The following is a 19,849-nucleotide window of genomic DNA, read 5'->3' on the forward strand; positions in this document are numbered from 1 at the left end:
AATGATTTACCAAATCTTTCCTGTGTATCCAATTGAGGAGTTCATTGAAAAAATAGCCATTGTCACTTGAACTTGACGGCCATTTCATCATCACAACATGATCTCCGCAGTTGGCTATAGGTGCAATGGAGTGGGTCTAAGTGGCGAAGTGACAAGGGCTGTTTTTGCAGTAAGCTCCTCAATTTGATTTTTTTTTTCAAGTTTAGGTACCATACTACAAGAGAGCTCATAATCAGGTATGTAAAATTGATATGTATTCTCTCATAGAAATTACACACTCTGAGTACCTAGTTGATGAAAAATCATCAAGGAATCTGATCCCAAATTAGAATCTTGATCACCTGTGAAGTTGAAATATGATGCAATATTGTAAGATGGAGTTAGGTAAGCTCGCTGTATCCAGATTGCTGGAACAATCATCACTTACCTACCATGGCAGGCAAACAGTAAAGTACTTGTATTTTCCGCAATCTAAATTCAATATGTGAGACGCAAAACCTGGAAAAAATTTTCCACAACTGCGAACAGCGATTCCAAACTGTCAACTATTGAAAAAGAAAAAAAGCAATGCTCTCGAAAAATGCTGGAAAATAGTCGACTTTAAAGTGAAGCATGTTTACGTCGAAAATTTATGCAAAGCCGCAAAAACCAACTGACCGAAAGATTTATAGATTAGGTCTTACGGAGGTATTTTTTGAATACACCGAATGGGCTACGATCGTGTAGGCTACGTAGATATACGTATTTAGATGAAAAATAATTTAAATGCCAATAGGTACTCGTCGTGTAGAATTTCTATACATACTTAGCCTGGCGTAAAGGTTAAGAGAGAGTGAGCGAGAGAGAAAAATAGGTACCCGAAGACGTGGATATTTAAAGGGAAAAAAATATCGCGTGTCTAATGCGAAAAACTGGCGCTTTTGAACAACACGCTCGCCTCTCTCGCTGCACAGCATACGCGGTACCACCTTTACAATAGAAAAGAGTATTTTTCAAAAAGCCCATCTCTCTCAATAGAAATATTTTTGCAACAAAGGTCCATTCGAAATATTTGAACTTAACACTCCGCTTCTTATCCCATGCTTAACGGCTCTTCAACCGAAGCGAAATAATCATAAATGATTTTTCAGAGTTAGAATTTTTTTTTTAAAGAAACATTACTGTTACCATTGTTAGAAGCTTTGAAAAGGTCGTTCCGGGTTTTAAACTTATTTCTTTCGAAAGAAAGGAATTACAGATTACCAAAAAAAAAGAAATCCTTACGAAGAAAGCAAATATTTATTTTCTTGCTGTTTTTATTCTTATTAAAGGGCGAAATCGGTGTAAAAGAAATTGAAGTTTTGTATCATACAATGCCTGTGTAGGTTAGGTTTGTAAATCAAAATTGCACGAGTTGTTTTAATTATTGGAGTGCGTTTCGTTTGCAAAATAAATGCTGGAAGATACCCAAGTTAATTATACTGTGTGATTTTATTGCTCTATTCTTTGTAGAGGAATACTTACGTCATGTTTATTGTTATTTTTATAGAAATATACGTAATGATATGTTATTATTTTACGATGTTTCATTCCTTTTTGAAATTATAATCAAATATGTTATTTTTTGTAATGTTTGCAGATTCGTATCATGGTCGATTTGTGAAATTTTGACATCGAGACTTTCGGTAAGTTGTTTTGGAGCTATGCCAAATTCTAAAGCTTTTGATAAGATAATGCGATATATCGCGCAGTAATTTTTTTTTGGCACCTGTTGCTTTTGTAAATTCGCAGTCGTTGAAAACGTATTGAAATATAAATGCTTGATAAAATCAGACGTAGTTTTTCAACGCTGGTTGAAAAACTGTAGGACTAAAAAGACCTGAAATGGGGACTTTGATAGTGTTTTGAATCACTGTGACGAAATATATTGTATTTAAATGTATGTATTTACTACAACGGCGATGTTGAAGGACTGACATTTTCTTGAATATCTCGGCACACAAAAAAATCGTTTTTTCAATGGTAAAAACATTACTGAAAATTTGGAAAAATTATCAATACATACCTAATTCACAAAATAATTGTTTTTAATTTACCAGTAATTACACATTTTTCGTCATTTTTTATAAAAAGTTAACAAATTACCAGAGATTATTCAAAAGCTTACCATAAGTAGATATACCAACTTAATACCAAAAAATTTACCAACGTTTATCATCCAGTAATTTACGAAAAATTTATTAAAATACCAAAAATTACCAAATCATTTATCAAAAATTACCATGTAAGATCTAAGATTATCAAAAATCACAAATTAAATTTACCAAAAATTACCGAGTAATTTACCAAAAGTTCCTGATTGAAAAACCAAAAATTACCAAATTATTTATCAAGTATACCTAGTAAAGTTACCAAAAATCACCAAGTAAATTTACCAAGAGTTACCAAGTAAATTTACCAAAAATTACCGAGTAATTTACCAAAAGTTCTTGATTAAAATACAGTATTAAAAATTACCAAATTATTCATCAAAAATTACCAAGTAAAGTTATCAAAAATCATCGAGTAAATTTATCAAAAATTACCGAGAAATTTACCAAAAGCTTTTGATTAAAATAGGTACCAAAAGTTACCAAAAATTACCAAGTAAAGTTATCAAAAATCACCAAGTAAAGTTATCAAAAATCACCAAGTAAATTTATCAAAAATTACCACTAATTTACCAAAAATTACCGAGTAATTTACCAAAAGTTCCTGATTGAAAAACCAAAAATTACCAAATTTATCAAATACGATATACCAAGTAAAGTTACCAAAAATCACCAAGTAAATTTACCAAAAATTACCAAGTACCTAATTTACCAAAAGTTCTTGATTAAAATACAGTATCAAAAATTACCAAGTAAAGTTATCAAAAATTACCAAGTAAAGTTATCAAAAATCATCGAGTAAATTCATCAAAAATTGCCGAGAAATTTACCAGAAATTACCTAGTAATTTACCAGAAATTACCTAGTAATTTACCAGAAATTACCTAGTAATTTACCAGAAATTACCTAGTAATTTACCAGAAATTACCTAGTATTTTACCAGAAATTACCTAGTAATTCACCAAAAATTACCGAGTAATTTGCCAGAAATTACCACTGATTTATCGAAATTTGACAGCTACCTACCTAATTTTCCAATAATTATCAGAAATTCACCAAAAAATTAATGAATTACTGGACTCTCTCTCTGCTTTTGAAGGGTTGTGTTACACGAATCAACGTCACAGGAATTTTGGACAGACCTTCAGGGTAAAAAACATATTCGAATGTCAAAAATGTAGATTGGAATTTGCACTTTTTTGTTCTTCCTACGACTGGTTTTTAAATCAGCGCATCCTAGCTCTAGGTAATCCATTACACTGATAACGTAATAACACCTGTGTAACTAAGTGTAACTTTTCTCAATGCACCGTTATACATAAATCACAAGTTAAAAGCTGGAATCAAATCGATATCTTCACTGTAACGATAACGCAGTCGACATATCAGTACTTCTGGTCGATTACAATAACTCAAAGAGTATAGAGAAAAAAAAACACAAATCGTGTTTATTCGTGCAGCTAAAAAATGCACGTTGTTTTCCCTCTTTTTTATTGTTCAATCTGATCATTAATCGTTTAGCTGACACGCACTATCGCAAGTAAATTAAATAGTTAATAAACAAAAAGGTCATAAATCCGCTAAGTACTGGTGTTTCTCTCTCACTCTATAGTGTATGTTTTTTTTTTTTCAACAACACAACGGCGACATATTTTCCTGCCTGTGACGTTTGGCGCTTAGGTGCCTCTAAACCTATACCTTTGCCCAAATATCTCGCTCAACTTTACCCCATTCCATTAACAGATATTGCATGTTGCGTGTATCATGCGACATTTTTCACATTTTATCAACCTTCTGAGAAGCGAAATTTTCGACTCGACGGTTTGACGGTAGGTATAGGTATAGTGTTGGTTTTTCGTGCTACAACCGAATATATTTGTAGTATACCGAACACGAGAACATTTCCAAATAACTTGTCCATTTCTGGGTGAATAATAAAGTTTTACCGATAATATGGTACAGTAATAGCGTCGCATGTAAGTCAAGTAGTAGGTATAGGCAAGTGTACGTTTTAACAACCCCTACCTAGTTCGTTTACAAAAAATGGGGGTGGATTTTTTTCCTTCGCTTGATCATCCGGGATTGTTAATTAATTTGTGCGGTTAGTTGGTGCATTTGTTCATCTGTCCACTATCAAATTTACACAACGAAATGAATCTAAGCCGGCAATCAACGATAAAAAAAAACAGCTGAATCGTATACACATGCCGATGTCCCTAATGGAAGAGAAAAAAAAATACTCGGTAAAGCCAGCATCTTTGGTAAATAACAAATGAAATGGAAGATAGAAATATGGGTGCTCATGTTTGCACAAATCTCTTCTTTTTCCCCATAGCTTTTGTTTACATAGACCGCAGCAAAGAAATAAAATGTCAACTAAAGGTCGTTCACCCATCACAATTACATTGCTTTCAAGACACACTCACTATTAAGATAAAATGTTGGTAGGCATTTAAAAACATTCCAAACGTAATTGAACGCAGTTACTCTGCCAACGAAATACATTTTCAACGTAATTTTTTCAAATAAACAATTCATTAAACATTTTCCCTTCATTACCAATGGTACCGTAATAGACTCAGTCACATATTTTTCTTCAGCGAAAACATCGTTTTGTTTACTTTTACTTCCCAAGCGACCGCGCGCAAAAAAATCTGCAAAATAAATAATTCAAAAAAAAACTTCCCATGTCTTTTTATCATCGCGAGCCTAATTTAAAAACGTACGCTGAAAAAAAAACCTGGCACACTGGCGCGAAAAACGAGCGAATAATTAACATCGCAGATGAGATATTAATTCGCTATAATCATGCGGTGCGAAATTAGATTTAACCAGGGAGCTCGTCGGCAAACAAAACATCAAATTAAAAACATAATCCTTTTATAACAAATCAGATTTTAATTGCTTTACATCTCAGCTACATATGGCAAACGTGTTTCAATCTTTTTACACGTAGGTATAAATTGAATGCATACCTATATTTCAACCTCGGCTGAATCGCACACATCGTTCTCTATGCAAACCACAGACTTCATTACGCTCGGGCAAAAATTATATACCTACCCATCTTTTTATTTTTGCTCCTGGTTGTTCATACTTATAATAGATACATGACATACTTACATAAATGTTGAGTCGTTGATGTTAACGCTCATTTATGAATAATCACGACTGTAACTATTTTTAATCTTTTATTTTTATAATATCTGTATAATATTCAGTTTTACTCTTGATAGATAACTATAGGTATCCAGTTTTAGAAAAAACGCTGAAATTCACTACCATTGAATTCAGATTTGGGTACTATATATATTTGCGACACTTTTGATCGATTTAAGCACATATTTCATATTTCCAAAAAGATTTTTTTTTAATAATCACCGGAGAAAATTTTGCATTTGAACCAGCACGAAAATATTTTGAAAATATGTGCCCACATTGCCCACAATCTATCGAAAGGGTCACAAAGATGGTGAATCTGAATTTATAAGTTGCTGAATTTCCTTTTCATCCTACTTACAGCGTTTTTTTCAAAATCTGAACAGTCTTATGTAAAATCTTTTGAATATTCTAGAACGGTTCAAAACCATCACTTAATTGACTGAGAAGGTCGAAAATTGGGGGGGGGCTAAATTTAGATTTTCGAAAATTCACCCAAAATCTAAAAATGAATTTCAACACGTTGGGATACTTTGTTCATTGTGAGGAGTGATATCCAGAAAAGGTGGATGCTAATTAATCTTGAATTGCAAAATACAAATAGATTAGCAAAACACCGTCGAGAAATTCAAAAAGGATTTGGGAGAAAGTGATTAAAAAATTTTGATGAAATATTTGTACAAGAGAATAAATTTTTTAAAAACTTATAAATAGATTACTGACTTGAAACGAGAATTCCGCTGAAAGCTATAAAGAACGTAAATAGGTAATAATAGCTGATCAAGGTAGGTAGTGTTATTGAAAAATTGATTTAGAATTGAAAGCATTAATTTGGGCTAGAACTTTATGAGCCTGCAAACTAATACCCAATATGGAGGGATTTTTTATGATTTTTAATTTTTGCAATATTTTATTGATTTTTGAATTGTTTTTTTTTTTATCATTATTATTATTATTTTATAATTTAAATCCAAAAAATTTTCAAGTCCTTTGATTTAAAATAATTTCATTTCAAACAATTTGAGATATTTCTTTCTTCACTAAACATTTTTTCTTCTTGTCATCGTAGCCTGGTTCTCTTGTAAGAATTTCCCTACCCTATAATCCTCAAGTTGGTTTCAATTCAAAACGGTTTTTTTTTTTATTAATGTCGAAAATCAATCAACGCTCCGGTGGCTAATAACGAAGCCATATTATTATATCCGATTGAAACGAATTAGGGGTAATTTAGCCGAGAGAAAAGATACGCGAATGCAACGTTATACTTGAAAATGTTTTGAGATTTTTTTCTTTTTCTGCTTTACTGGTAACTAATTTCTTTCTTCATTTTACCAACAATAGCATCCATTTCCTCGACTAACATCTGCTCGCTTTTTTTTTTCAAAGATATACTTAAACGCGCTGTATTTTTTTTACTTTTTCACGAAAAATAATCCTTGGTAATCGCAACTGTGCGCGAATACAATAAACCTATTTTTAAACAGTTTTGAAACTTTTTGTTTTCTTTAATGGCTCAGTTGTTATTTTTTTTTGTTCTTTTTGGTATTCCTATATTATATAGGTTTTTTTTTTGGTTCTTTTTCTTTTTACTCCGTCGAGTGTTAGTGTTGTCGCTCTGTTTTGTGCATATCTACTCGAGATAAGGTGTGAAATGCGAAAAAATCTTTCAAACGGAATAAAATTGCGAAGGAAATTCACATAGCGAATTTTCGCATTTCGGATACACGTGGATAAAAATCACGAACGTGTATCGGATGTGTGTGTAGTTGACGCGAAAATTGCGCCTTCTAGATTCGTAGATTGTACGTATGTGTGTCGGTAAAGAAAAAAGAGTACGAGAGAGACAACGAAAAAAAACGCGTTATTTATTTTAAAAAGCTCTATATAAATTATATCACGTCGAGAATTGGGTAAATTACGCGCGTTCAACGTACCTAACTTGCCTAAAAAGAGAACTACAATAGGTAAATAAAATAAGAATTGTACTGAATACCTACACGACTGATTTTAAAGTAAAGTAGGTATGTACGAATGAATCGGTGGTTGGAGGGTTAGGTTGAGGCTGGTTTTTTCAAACTCCTGCGAAAGTATTAAAAATAATGATAGACGTAGAGAGATGTACTGGTCTATACACAATTAAATGTTATTTTCCTTCAAACAAAAACTATATTTCCGTACAACTACGCGCAAAAATTGCACAAAACCTTACCTACTATTGCGGAGAATCAAAACAAAAAGTTGATACAAAACATATTTGCGAGTATAGGTATAAAGAAGTACTTAAAAATTATTATTAAACCATCATCTATAACGGTTGTTGCATTTCTATTACGACAATTCTCCCCACTAATACTAATACTCATCTCGCTACGTATACATTACATACACATAATAGTACTAATAGATAAAACCAGCGTTAGTTGACGGAACACGACGACGTTATGATATGGAAGAGGAAAGTTTGGCAGTAACAGAAGCGATTATCATTTTGTCGTTTGCTTTAGAACTTGTACTCGTCGTAGTCGTACAGTCATAGCCGCGTACAATTTAGCTAAAACAGTGTTTAAGAATTGAAACGTCGCCTCGTAAGAATTTTCCTAGGTACTTAGGTGCGATATAATTTTATTGTATTACGTCGTCAAGAAATCCGCTCGACGTGACAAGTTTCATGGGAAAAAATTCTCGCGAATACGCAAAAGTACGCTAATACGATTAGGTACTATTTATACTTGGGTTTTTGCTGCACAGTTGAAATATGGATCCGAAAATCTGTTGGTGGCTCCAGAACGAGTACTCATTGGGAGGTCGAAAATTAAGTAGGGGAGAGGGAGAATGTTTTGGACAGTTGCTGGTTTGACGAGTTGGTTTGATTTTTGTTGACGGGGTTTTCACTATTATGTGGCACGACTGGTATTTGACAACATTTATCGGATACCAACTCATGTGATAAAAATATTTCAGCTTTTGTTTTGAAATGCTGTTTTTGGAAACAATTTTCATCTCACATTTTGAGCTCCTGAAAAATAACCGTAAGGAATTTCGTCAAGAGCCCAAGTAAAATGAAATCTCTGATTCCTTCTCGTCAATAATCATTAATTACCTTTTCGTGAAAAGCTGATACTTTTTTCCCACAGCCAGTTAAAATAGAAATGGCATAGTGGGGATGTTTTGGACACTGCGAAACAATTTGTTATGCTTGGATGTAAGAATATCTCAGTTTTATCCGACAAATCCAGGAAAGACTTTTAATAAGTCTGGAATGATAAATGCTAATCAAGAACGATTTGAAGTTGCCTCCTGAAAATATGTCGATTCTTGCAGGCCAGCACTGGCTGAAAAATATGGCATAAAAAAGTCGACTCTTCAACATTGCCTCACTAATATTAAAAACAATCCGAGTCAACTGAAATTGTGTGAAATTGTGTACAAGATACTGACAATTGATTTCTAATGGATTGAAATTTGGGATTTCCAAAAATAAACATTCAAAAAACGTATTTTCTCAGCATGTCCAAAACATCCACCTATCGTGTCCAAAACATCACCCACTTGTCCAACACATCCACCCAAAACGTGTTTTCTTCAAAGTCCAGTCGTTTGTTCAATTTGGAACTTAAAAATTTTTTGAGTAAGTAGGTCAAAATGTGCACGTTGAGATCCTCTTTCAAATAAGACCAACCCCACCTTTCTAGGTGTTTCCTATCGCTCGCAATTTCAAATCAAAGAAAAGTGTCCAAAACATCCTCCCTCTCCCCTACAAACTAAATTTCTGCATTTTATACCAACTTGGTCAAGTTTTGATTTTTTCATAAGATGAATGGATCAAATTTGAATTTTCAAAAATTTGTAAAAAATTGGCAAATTAATTTCAGCACTGAAATTTCTGCTGGTGGTGTATTTTAGGCTCTTCTTTCGGTTCTCCGTTGTCTGATTCGAAAATTTTAGTGCCGGTTTGGATACTTCCCTTGTCATTGTTCTTCTATAGTCACTCATCACATTTCAAAAATGGATGAAGGGACAGCAAAAAATAAGCAAAATATTTAAACTTGATAAATAGAACCTCAAATTGATAAAAATTGAGGACTCGTACCTAATTTTTATAATTTTTTGATGCCTCCTCCTCCGAGTTGAATATGAATGATACCGAAGGGTCCTATCAAAAACGGCGAGTTTATATATTTTTCACTCGTAGTGCTTTCGAAAATCCAACAAGCGATTGCAAAATTGAGCCAACATTCGAAATCAGTGCTTACAGATTAGGTATCAATAATTGATATGATTCTTTAGTTTTAAAACTTGTTTCTGTACTTCGAAAAAAATGCGTTCTTATTATGAAAATTTGAGCTTTTACTTCAAAAATTCATTTTCAAGTTTCCTCAAACTCTAATCAATAATAATTGCTGATTTTGAAGCTCTCGATCGGTTCTTTTTAAAATAACAAAAAAAAATCAAAAGTTCAACCCAGTTTTTATTGCGAGCATTTCAATTTCAGAAAATTGGCGAGAAATTTCGTATCTGCCAAAATTTCGAGAAATTTTCCTCTTGTTCAAGTCCCTATATCGTTAGAACTGAAGGAGCTCATAAAAAAAATGAGGAAAATCGGAGCACCCGAGCTCATCCTTGCTTAAAGATGCATAGGTAAGCCTTGTGTGGATTTACGGCAAACTGGTTATGCAATTTAATTAACACGCAAGTAACACATGTAAGGGTCATTCCATGCCAAATCGGCGGATTTTTGCACGAGGGGTCTTCAATCTTTTTCAAAATCAGATCATGCGTAGAGGGCAACAAACGATGACGAATGACGCAAACCAGACATTTTTTCGATTTTTTTTTGGCGGAGCTGTGGGGGGCTTCAAAGTTTTCCAAAATGGCCGAAAATGGAAAATTTCAGTTACAAATTGCTCCAATTGTACGTGGTATAGAATTTTTTTTTCAAATGTTCGTCTACACATTGGTAAAATACTTATCTCAAAAAAGCAAAAATTTTCATTTTTCAGGTTTCTGATGGTATTTTTGCAATAAGTGCCAAACTTGTAATTTTTTTTCTCTTACTCGCGGATATCGTGGTTATATTTAAATTATAAGTTTTTAAATTGATTTTTTTAGGTTTTTGAAAGTGGCAACACTGATTTTGACATCATTCGTCGATTACCCTCTCAAAGTACTACAATTTGAAAAATAGTTCAAAATTCTACTTATACCACGTGCAAATGGAGCAATTTGCAACTGAAATTTTCCATTTTTGGCCATTTTGGAAAACTTTGACGCCCCACAGCTCCGCCAATAAAAATTGAAAAAATGTCCAGTTTGTGTCATTCGTCACCGTTTGATGACCTTTACATATGATCTGATTTTGAAAAAAATCGAAGATCCCTCATGCAAAAATCCGCAGATTTAGATGTAACATTTTCGTTGATCACTTTTACTTCTGTAAATATATTCATCTTCGAAAGCATTCGATAAGTTTTAGCTTATTATTTTTTGATACAAAAATTCACGATGAGTTTAATTGCATCGTGTATATGTACTTACATAGCAAAAAGTGCAGGCTTGAAAAAGGCCAAAATTCAATCGAATTAATATCGAGGCTAACGAACCCATTCGCCTTTCTAAGTGAAGTAACTCGATTTCAATTTTTACGCAATTTCGTATTCAATTATTGTAATTTCATTCTTCTACCAAGGTCGTGAAGTTTTTCAAAGGCTATTTGAATAAATTTCGGCGAAACGTGTAGACATAAAATGCTTTCAGCGTTTCCCAAATTTATAAATTTCATTTAATAATTTCGGCGAAATTAGCTGATTTAAAATCACACGAGTAAGTACTTTGAAAAAATTTCAGCTTGGTTGAATTTTTTTCGCTCGTTGTTCGCATACGACGACGAATTACGAGAAATTTCTTCTCGCTAGGAAAAATCGAGCACTGAAATAATAAAAATTAAAATAAGTAGGTACGGAAGAGTAAATAACCATAACGACGCTGCATTGAAATTTAAGAATAATTTCGCATGAAAAAATCCCTTCGTATTGTAAAAATTGTGCGTCGTTGGAGAAAAAATTCGTATATAGCTTATACCGGGGGAATGAAATTGCGCTGTGCACGTAGTTTTTTCGCGGTTATGTAAGCTGTATATTTTTTTTTTTTCGGGGACGAATAACGATAAATTTTAATATTGAAACATTTTATCCTAAATATCAACAATACCGCGAAATGGCGCCTTTATTCGTGCTTTATTAAAACACAAATTGCCGAGAACATTATTTTTTAGATTTTTAGCACGCGGGGGCCTCACCGTTACGCGGGAAAGGCGAAGGCGCGAAAGCTGAGGCAAAAATATGTACAACTTCGCAACCGTTAGAGGTTTGCAGAAGGTATTCGCGTTTCCGATTTTTTTTATTATCATTTTTTTTCTAGCGTAGCGCTTTTTACAATAGCACAAATATAAGAAATGCCATAATAAAGTAAACTATAAATTTCTCTCGCTCCGCGCGGCGCGGCGCGCTTCTAAAAATGTCGGCTGGAAGCTACGGCGAAACAGCTGTTATTTTATGTTTTTAGAGAGAAGAAAATTATGAAGCGAAAGTTTTAACATAATAAAATTCATTTCTTTTAGGACGCCGTCGTCGTTGTTCGCCAACAACTCCAGGTATAGGGTGTTTCGTAAGAGAAAAAACCAACCGAGATGCACGGAGAATGGCGGCTTTAAAATTTCATTTTGTTGGTATTTTAGGTGCTCCACTGCGAGTCATTTTGACCTTCGGATTAATGAAATATTTACTCGATCGGTTCTCGCCTATGTATGCTCTGGAGTTGGCTAAAAATGATGATAAAAAAGGTTTCACTTTGGGATAAATTTTCGGCAGCGATGCGGGTCGTTAAAATGGTAGCTTTGTATCGCATCGTTGGCTTTTATTGCGGAATTTTTGCCCATATATGATGAATAATTAGCTAGATATTTTTGCTACATCGAAACCATGCCACGGTGTTAGAAATTTTAATCATTTAGTACGTTAATTAGATCCGACTTAAATTCCTGATGATATAAAATGTCTCGTGGTTTTGCCTTCAGCTTCGCTGTGTATAGTCTAATGCGTTGAAAAATCGAATGATATTTTATGGTGTATCGTAGACCTACCTGTACTTTATTAGATTAAAAATAATATTAAACGTCCTGTGGGAAAATTCAATGAACAGGTTATTTGTATCATTTGACAAGTAGCTGGATACCTACGTGGGTGAAAGAAAATCATTCGAAAATATATAAGTAAACAAATAAACCTAAATCGATCGTGCTTATAATTCGACGTTGGCGAATATATACGAGTAAAAAGTCGAATAATAACCGCCTATAATCCCATTTAATCAGATCAAAACTTGAAGAATTGGTTCCTTAGACGCGAAATTATTAAGTATAAGTACTTTCCTCACGACGACGATATTTTCCACCCAGATAATCATTATACGAAAATAATACGATTTAATAAAAGATTTTACGCTGCTCAAACAATAATCGAATTTTTTAAGCGTGTAATTTGGGTTACTTTTTATTGTTTCATTTCATTCGATTCTCGTGGCAGCCAGCTTCGGTGGAATTTTTCGTTCGAAGGCTTTAAGGTAAAATATATATTATATTTGTGATTTAGGTACTTATTTGGAAAATTTCTCGGATAGTTTTGCTTTTCAAGCGAGAAGGTCGATTGGATTTCGAGGTCGCGAGTATCGCTAATGACACTTTTGTGTTACAGTTTGGCTGAAATTTGTCCACATGTGTGTCTTATTGCTTGTTCAGCTGTAACGATGGACCATTTATAAGTTTAACGCGTCGAAAATGTGCAGAGTATTTGGTGAAATGATATTAAAACTTCATATTTTGGTATGAAAGAGCCATTCGAGGGTTAAAACGAAGTAAAATACGAACATTTGGCTTAATTTAGAGTTGTACCTACTTTTATAATAGGTATAGGCCTGTTTTGGTGAATTGTCGAATGATCTGCTGGATCTTTTTTTTTCTTTGTAATTTTCGGTTTTTTACGAGTGTTTTGCGGCGAAATTGGTTTAATTCGAGGATTTCAAATATCTTCACAACGAATGGGAATTTCAAAAAATTTATTTTGTCGATCAAAATTGAATCGGTGGGTATGGAAAGGGGCTAAGTCACATTTTCGCATTTTTCAGGAATAACAAAAAACTGATTTATTTGAAAATCAAAAATTTTTGGTAAACATGTTTAAGGTCATTGAAAGAGGACCCCAAGACACAATTTTTAGCACTGTTTAGAAAAAAAATATTCACGTGCGCCGGCGCTGTTGCTGCCTAAACAAATGGGACTTAGACCCTTTCTGCACCCAATCGACAAAATTTCTTTTGAAATTACTCGGGCACGAATGGGGCTTGATTCTACATCTAAGTACATCATTTAGACTGCTATCTCGTTTAAATTGACCCAAAACCCCTTTAGTTCTAAGACTTTTTGCCGAAGTTGTTAATTTTTTCATCATTTTTCAGTTCAGAGATTAACTTAAATTTCAAAAAATGGTCTTCTCAAAAATGTTAGTTATTTTTCAAGGAATTTAAAAAATTTTACAAAAAAGTCATAAATGCGGATCCGCCCTTTTTCTGCGCCCAAATACCACTTTCCCGGCAGTTTTGTGGAAATCTGACATCACCAGTCGATCCGCCGTACTTTGAAACCCCTATATCGGTGAAAAAAAAATGTCCAAAAATGTGACTTGCTCCCTTTCTGCACCCACCGATTCAATTGTTGTGTGCTAAAAAATTGTACTCTTGTTCTGGTAAAGTTCAGTTCGAGTTTTCAATTTTTCAAGTGGGGAGAGAGAGAGAGAGAGATGGTTACCAGGATGGGTCTTCTGCAATTTTTGGGAGAATTTGAATGAGGAAAATTTTAAATTTTTAGGTCAGTGGTTGACTTTTCCAATAACTGCTCAAAGTTGAAAAAATTCACAAATTTTTCGATGACTCAAATTTGTTTCGTTCAAGTACTGTTTTGATGTTTTTTTTTTTTTTGTTAAACTTCCATATCATCAGGTTTAAACCATTAGAAGAGTGATATTCCAAAACTCGCTTTGTCCATTTTCACAACTTTTCAGGAGAGAGGAAAAACAGTTTCCCTTTAAACGGGTAAATTGGCTTTTTAGGCGAGTTTAGCACTTTATTTTGGTGGATTTATGATGTAGGAGTGTAGGTATACATTTCATCCACTAAATACTGCTGAAAAAAATTTCAATAACAATGGACAAAGCGCGTTTTGGAACATTATTTTTTTAAAAATTTTTAGTGAATTGGCTATTTAGGTGAGTTTAACACCTCATTTTGGTAGGTTGATGATGTAGGAATGTGAGTTAATACTTCATCTACCAGGTACCACTGAAAACCCAACTTTGATAAAAATGGACAAAGCGAGTTTTGGAATATCACTCTTCAAGAAAAAAATCAAAGTTAATTTTTGTCAAGTTAAGGAGCTCTCAAAATGAGTACCTCCTTCAAAATATATAATAATTTTAGCTCTCACTGAAGTGGGGATTTAAAACTTCGAATATATTTGTATCTTCGATAGAGCTCTTCTGAATACGTAAGTCCCTTTCCCATGAAGACCAGAAAAGACATCCCTCAGCCTTCCAAGCAGTGTTGTCACTCTAGAACAGAACTCGCCCTCTCCCCCTCCTCCCAAAAAATATACATATATCAAGAAATTAAGATAGAGGAAGAGTTGGAGAAAATTTTTCAAAAGAAATTCTCAATTTCTGTGTCAAAACTTTCATGGTCTCCCAAACAATGTTAGCCCCAGTTGTGCAGAGCTTCCAAAATCAAAAAATACCTTACGTCGATGACAATTTTTCAAAAACTTTAAATTTCTATGATAAGATTTTTCTAAAAATAATTTCCTCGCTACCCACACAATTTTTTTGAAAAATTTCCTTAATTTAGTTATGCAATTTTCTTTTCTACAGCTCGAGGATTAATTTAATATAGAGGAACTTTATTCAAAATCCCATTTTTTCTTGAAATCAAGCTATTTACTTGCAGAAATTTCAACTCAAAAATTTTAAATTAGTGAAAATATAACACTTTTTTATGTTTTTTGCTATGTGAGAAAATCAGTTGAGGGATCGTAAAAAAACTTTTCTTGAAATGGGGGGGGGGAGGAGGAGGAGGAGGGTAATTTAGAGTCCTCGATAACTACTGTTTTGTTGAATTTAATTTTTGTTTTCAATTTCGGAAAGCTCCCTCGACTGTCCAAATTTCGTTTGTAATTACAATTTTTGACTTGAAATTGAGAGAATAAAAATGTACTTTGGATTTACCAAATCCTAGGCTGAAAATCCAATTCTGATGCTCAACTGAGTAAAATATTGAATCGTGAAAATAAAGAAAAGGTGGTCAAATTATCACGAAATTTACTTATTTTGCTCAATTACTCCAAATTTAATTTTTCAAGTATATTTTTAATAAAAAATTCCGGATGTGAATAACTTTTTGAATTTTTTCCGAACCGTCACGAAAATATTGAAAATTGGGGTACTTATAATAACTTAATTAGCCTCACTGAATCCAAATATGATGATGAAAAAAAATTAATCCGGCACGTAGCTATTTTGGCAGAAAGGCAAAAAAGCTCGTATTTGTAAAAAAAATAAATAAAATACCGTGTAATTTTTACCAAATCTAAATCAATTTAGGAGGCTAAAGAAACTTGAATACCTACATATAATTTTCAAAAAAACATGTAAGCATTTTGTTTTATTTATTTTATTTAATGAGCCATATACAGAAACTTATCGGATAGAGGCTCGTATTTACGAGTGAACAGCTTAAAATTAGGTTACACAAGAAATAAAGTACCTATGTACGTACATACAATTTAAAAATTTTTCATCTAATTTTGGTCCCATTTGACAAAAAAACTCTCAAATAAGTCGAGCTGAACATTGATTTCTAATTTTGTGATTTGGGGTAACACTTCTTGCAAGATGGTGGGATGATCATGGACTCCAAAATTATTTTCTACCATTGTGATGATTTTGAGAAAATGGCTCAAAGCGATTTGACGATCTTACCTATTCTGCTACAGCCTTTGCTAGAAAATACATACTTAAATCATTCTTTTGATACGTATCTATTTTTTCTATGTTATTGGATCTAAAATTGTCAAGGATTTTTAAAATTAAAAAATTAAAGTTCACAACGGAGGGGGAGGGGTTTCACTTCTGCAGAATTGAAAACAAATACTTATTTTTCAATCAGCAACCTGATCTTTTTTCTGCTATCCTGAAGTTGGGCAAACACGTTGACGTGGATACAGTAAAGTTACTCTTGTTTTCGATCATCATGCTGCTTGACCACCAGCGCTCCTAATAAACCTTGAGCTTTTTTGAAAATTTTATAAATTGTTGTTATTATGTGTAATACTGGAAGTTGAACTTGATACTAGTCACGTTTTCAATAACAAAGACAATTTATCTTTCAACTTTTGTTGTTTATTTGGAAAATTTACGTCACCAGAATTCATCAAAAATTTTATTTTTCAGAAAATTACGTCTTGAAATTTTGAAGCAGGCCTCTCGTCGTGCTCGTTAAGAATTTTTATTCACCGGAAGTAGTCCTTCAAATTTAAAGTTGTGTTTCACATACTAAACCACATAAAAATACTCTCGACGGTTGAAAACAAAGTAGAAAAAAAGAACCACGCTATTCAGCTTATTCTCAGATTCCGCGTCGGAATTTTACAAGCACCCTACATCTGTATAAGATCGTTCGCTTAGTAAACTACTCGCGCGTATATATACACAAAACAACGTAATACCCAAGTAAAAGTAAACGCGGAATTTCCAAGGCAATTTCCATTGGAAAAATTTTCTCCAGCTAGAGGTTTCCTTCTATAGTATTTTACACTCGCGAAGGAGCAATTTGACAAGGACCCATATGTTGCACGCGCTTTATAAAATAACTCATCGCTTTTCCCCTATTACACTGCGAATATTTCGCCGAAGAAATACAGATTGCAGTCACACAAAAATAAAGGAATCCGTGATTTTTTTTCCTTTTTCTTTTAAATAGATACACCCCGGTCACATCTGCCGTTGGCGTACCTTTTATCCGTGAATAACTATCTGTGCGCAAAATGGCTATAGATAGAGATACTAAAGGAAGGTAGCATCTATGGAAAGGCTAAAAGCTCGGACTATTTCTCAAAAATTATACCTTTATTCTAACACAAAGGAGATATATTTCGGTTGAAATTAATTCGAGAATTTTTTTCACACGGTTTGGTCCAAACTTTTAATATTTTAACCCCGTTCGATGACATTTTGTTACAATAAAGTGATGTAAAAAATTACCTTTTTGTAATCTATGGTGTATGTTCTTATACTACCTATATCCGTTTAAAGTGCGAAGGAAAAAAAACCACGTGTTTATGGCATTTCGCTATAAAGAATTAGAATATATTTAGGTACCTATAGGTGGAAATTCTCGCTCTTTTTTTTTATATATTTTTCACCCTTATAAAATCTATGCAAAGATACCATCGATATATAAGAAATAATTGGGAGGAAGGAATACTGTACGTCTTGTGCTTCTCTAATGTTGATAAAAAAATTTTGAAAATACGTTTTATACACAACGAATAATTTGATTTGCTTTTTCATTGAAAACAATCCAAATCAGGCAAAGGCTATTGGTCGAACTCGGAATTTCCAATTGGATAAAATATGAAAAGAGCGCGTCGGTTTATTAAATAATAATTTGTAATCCGGCCACCTCCTCTTGCATCTCCCTTCTGTGTATAGTTCGAGTTTTAATCCTGCTATTTCCATGCTGAATTTATATTCGAAATGAAAAGGTTTCTGGTATTTTCATTTTTCGTTTTAAATAAACCCTAATTTTAAATTGAAATTTAATAATAAAAAAGTAACTATTTTGGATTTTTTTTTCCACTTCGATCTTTTTATAATTTGGATAACAACTAGCTGCAGACAGGTTGAATGTGTATTGATGGCGTATGTATTTTTGCTAGGCTTTGAACTAGGTACTTAATACAGGGGAATTGCTGGAATGGTTGATTTATCTGTGTAGCGAGATGCGAATTCAGTTATGTAGTTGAATTTTTTTGCTTGTGCATTTAGTGGATTTAAAAGCTCGTAGATTTGGAGATTAGGTAATTGCAGCTTTAAAATTTATCGGGTATTTTTTCCCCTCGGTGATGAATTATTTATTTTATTGAAAAATTGAAAAAATATCATTTTTTATATTATTTACCTTGCAGAAATTTTAGAAAATTGTGCTTCTTTATTTGAACAAAAAATCACGCTGCAAATACTTTTTACGTTCTAGAGTTCGGTCAAGGAGAATGTACATCTTTTCAAGGTACTGATTCGACTTCTATATACTTACTGCTGCTTTGCAGCTTCTTTATTATTAATACGTTGGTATTTTTTTCCATCGATGTACGGATATATGTATTTTCATGTAAGTATACAATAGAAAATCTACGCGCATTAACCGAAACTTTCCTCTGCATCGTAGAATCGGAGCACGGTATTTTCCAAATACTATACTTACATATAACGCATTGTCATATCTACGTAATAAAAATAACCGCAACTGTACCAAACGGAAGTTGAATCCAGCTGAGAGCCTAGCAATGGACCTGTTTCCGGCAACACCCGAAATGGAACCGTGCGCTCGTATATATTCTTGAAAGTTGCGAGAAAAAGAAAAGAGGATAGAAGTTGTAATAGAGAATTTTTGAACGAAATTCAACTTTTAGATACCGTACTCAAATCTCGTTCATTTCTTATCCGGAGCCAGACAGTTTGATTGCTGCGACGTTTCTGCGACAATTGAAGTGTATTAATGGGTCAAGTTTAGATATTTGGTGATTTGATACAGATGCCACGTTGCGAGTTCGCTATAAAATAACTATAATACGTCACGTAAAGCTGACGAATTGCCTTGAGCTAATGTAACTTATGTTTCCTTCTAAATATTTTGTATCTGGCTCTGGCTACATATTGGAAGTATTTTAGACGAATCGTCTGACTTTTAAGGTAGTGTGAATTGAAAATTTTGTCTCATTAATATTAGTTAACTCCATAGTGAAAAAAATTATACACAACTTCTTGAATGTCGCTAAATATTTAAAAAATGAAGTTAATAAATATTAGAAGCAGATTTAGGAAAGAGGATGAACAAAAATTCTTCTCTCGTCTAAAAAATTCAGACCTGCCTTAAAAATTGAAAAAAATGATCACTTGAAACTCGTAATTTTAAAAAGTTCCCCTCGCTGAATATTTTTTTCCAATTTTAAAAGTAGGTGTACCTACTTCTATCGTTCAAAAAAATTCTGTGAAAATTGTTCATAATTTTCATTTTTATCATGCTTCGCCTCTGAAATACCCCAGTACAGATCGGCATCTGGTAGAAACGAAGAAGCGAAAATTTCACTTGAGTGAAAATGTTAAAATGCCAATACCTATAGAGTAAAATTTCAAGTTGAGAAAATACATGCATAAAACTCTGCGAAGGAACTCCTATTTCAG

General features: G+C 33.2%; 1 protein-coding gene across 1 annotated transcript in view; it reads left to right on the plus strand.

Annotated features, from left to right (window-relative positions):
* The window catches only part of dpr12 (defective proboscis extension response 12), a 433,627-nt gene that overhangs the window by 119,886 nt on the left and 293,892 nt on the right, over positions 1-19,849 (plus strand). Inside the window, exon 3 of the mRNA XM_065351525.1 lies at positions 1,619-1,664. The gene's annotated coding sequence lies outside the window, so the exon portion shown is untranslated. The remainder of the gene's footprint in view (positions 1-1,618; positions 1,665-19,849) is intronic.

Source organism: Planococcus citri, chromosome 2 (assembly GCF_950023065.1).
Source record: "Planococcus citri chromosome 2, ihPlaCitr1.1, whole genome shotgun sequence".
Taxonomy (NCBI): Eukaryota; Metazoa; Arthropoda; class Insecta; order Hemiptera; family Pseudococcidae; genus Planococcus; species Planococcus citri.